The sequence below is a fragment of the Schistocerca gregaria genome, chromosome 1, assembly GCF_023897955.1.
Source record: "Schistocerca gregaria isolate iqSchGreg1 chromosome 1, iqSchGreg1.2, whole genome shotgun sequence".
Classification (NCBI taxonomy): Eukaryota; Metazoa; Arthropoda; class Insecta; order Orthoptera; family Acrididae; genus Schistocerca; species Schistocerca gregaria.
The window spans coordinates 1,192,495,793-1,192,498,719 of record NC_064920.1 but is presented as its reverse complement, the minus strand read 5'-3'; the positions used below and the strand labels follow the sequence as shown (position 1 = coordinate 1,192,498,719).

General features: G+C 40.5%; 1 non-coding gene across 1 annotated transcript; it reads right to left on the bottom strand.

The window, feature by feature from the left end:
• Window positions 1-2,604: 2,604 nt before the first annotated feature.
• Window positions 2,605-2,679, bottom strand: Trnar-gcg (transfer RNA arginine (anticodon GCG)). Its single transcript has one exon. It is a non-coding gene; the product is annotated as a tRNA-Arg (tRNA).
• Window positions 2,680-2,927: the final 248 nt, after the last annotated feature.

Sequence of the window (2,927 nt, the reverse complement as noted above, 5' to 3'; positions counted from 1 at the left end):
AGTCGTCACCATTCATTAACTTGTTCAGGTAAACAGCCTTCTCCTGAACCATTGCTCCACTCAAAGGAGTTCGCCCTTTCTCTTTCCTGCGTAAACCAAAGGAAAAGACCTTCCTCCACTTTATTGTACTGGGACTGTTTCAAAGTCTGCCGAATTTCGAGTGTTTTTCCCGAAGACGTTGCACAGGACTGTTCAAGCTTCACTCGGTTCTTCTCCCAATCTCAAATGGTTGCTTTACCAACACCCAGTTACTTTGCCAGTTTATATACGTTCTCATCATTGTCTATCCGCTTCAAAGCATTCAGTTTTTCTTTGAGAGTTAACTCTGTATGTTTCCGTTTACTCACGACAAAAATACGTACACCACTACACCTGAAAGAATACAACTGTTTCGCGTGCCAGCGATCGATAACTAACATAATCAAGCACTTTGCGAGTCAACTGGCAGTGCATTTATCTCAGACATTACAAAGGTCTCAACAGTGCATAACAACAAGGGCAGGGAGCGAGAGTGTTCCTACACTTGTGCCCTTTGTTACCGTGGTGTACCTACTTATCTGCTTGGTATACTTCATTCTAGAAACTCGTCACCGTAAGTCCGGCTAATCCGAACAAGTCGGTAATCTGAATAAGGTCCGGTCCCAATTAATTCGGATTAACTGAACTCTACTGTACTGTATTTGGAAAAAGACACGTACACTACCCGGATTTCAGTAAACTAATCCCGTCTTCAAGTGCTACTGTAACAATTAATAAAACTAGGTAGAACATTAAACAAAATAAATGAACATGACAGGGTCGTTAAGGATGTAAACTAGGTGCAGAACATACTTTAACTGAGTACGCAAAACCAAAACGTACAAGTCAAGTGGAAGCATTAAAAATTTATCCAGTAGTATTAGAGAGCCTGAGGGGAGGGGGGGGGGGGGGGGGGGTTGAAGATCAGCCGGTGACACGCGAGGTAAACAGGTCCCGACGAAAAGAACACATTTTAATCCATAAGTACGCACTCATAAAAGAAATAATATAACATTACGACCTATTACTAACGGCAAGATGTGTGGCATGGCCATAAAAAGGTATGGTCAAGGCAAAACTGCCGTTGCAAGCAACCAAAGTGCCTTAACGGCCTTTTTTATTTTTATTTATTTTGTTTAGCGTCCTGCTTAGCCTTTATTAATTGCAAGGTATTATTTTTTATTTTTGATGCAAACACCTTTTATGATAAATCATAGCCGGTGTCGGCCTTCAAAGGCTGCCTTCAGATGCTACAAGCGGCATTTGGTGAATAAGAGTTCATCCTTGGTCACTAATTGTTACAGCAGAACCTTAAGATGGTATTACTATCCTGAAACTTGCTTAGAGTACATGCTTTTCTCCAAATAAAGGAACATTGAAATTACAACTGCAGCGGATTTTATTAATCATGAACAATTTAGTGTTCTAAATGTTCATAGGCTGCTTCATGAATAGTTCTCATGGTTGCTCTACACGCTACTTCTGTCAGTTTCATGTAGCGTTCCACTCAGTCTAAACTTACATAAGAAGGAAATTGAACGTATCCCTCAAAAGCTTATCTTGTATTGTGGTTGGTCCAGTTTCCTTCCATTTACGTTACAATTGTTCTGGCACCTACTAATTTTATGAAAGGGGAACCCAACTGCACACCGAGTGTAACACTATTTGTTTATGGTTCATCTGAAATTTTTTATAATTTTTTGCTCTAAAATTTTCGCACGTTGGTACTATATTTTCTGTATATCTAAATCAAAGTGTGATATACTGGAGGTTTATGTTCTTGGCATTGTAAGTGAGCAATGTATGTAAAATACTATGTAAATTGTTTATTACGTTAAATAATTTTCTGACGACATTTGTATTTAAAAATATTTGTGTGTATAAACTATTTGACGATTATAAGAAATGGTCACGCTTAGAAACATTGTAATAAATAGGCGTTACGTAAAAGCCAGTGTGCTTTTGTTTGAAACGAAAGTGACCCTGGGGAGTGAAAAAGGTGGCAAGGGAAAATTGGCGCGCTAACTTGAGCAAGCGCGGGAAGTAAGTAAAACAGTCTGTAGGCAGCAATGATTGAGGCAACACCTTTGCGGAGCAGGAGAAGCTTTGCCTTCAAATTTGTACACAAATGACTCGGATGAAGACTGCAAACGGCTTACGGCACAGCTGTGAGTTGTTGGGCTACTGTATATAAAACTGAACAGACACGAGAAGAGAAATTCAGCCCATACAGCAAAGTACTTGCAGGCCATACTGTGGGTAGTGTATCCGTCATAACTGTTCGCCACACCCAAACCTGCAGCCACCAGATAAGATTTTTTTTGTATTTTTAGTTTTGTACAGCGTGAACCATTAATTTAAACAGGGTTTTAATAATCATTCTTGAACTTTAAAGAAACTGGTTCACTCTATTATTCCATCCTAATCATACACCTATATATGGTTCCTTCCTGGTGTTTGATTAATCCGAGTATCCAGACTTATGAAGAGCCAAGTTAATATAAAGAGGCACCATTTAAATTGTTTTCGTGTTTTCTTAACTATTGCAAAGTGTTATAATAAAACTTCCCGATAGATTAAAACTGTGTGCCGGACCGAGACTCGAACTCGGGACCTTTTGCTTTCGCGGGCAAGTGCTCTACCAACTGAGCTACTCCAGCACGACTCAGGCCTGCTCCTCACAGCTTTACTTCTGCCAGTACCTTCTCTCCTACGTTCCAAACTTAACATAAGCTCTCCTGCAGACCTTGCAGAACCAGCACTCCTGAAAGAAACGATATTGCGGAGACATGGCTTAGTCACAGCCTGGGGGATATTTCCAGAATGAGATTTTCACTCTGCAGCGGAGTTTTCGCTGATGGTAGACCACTTGCCCGCGAAAGGCAAAGGTCCCGAGTTCGAGTCTCGGT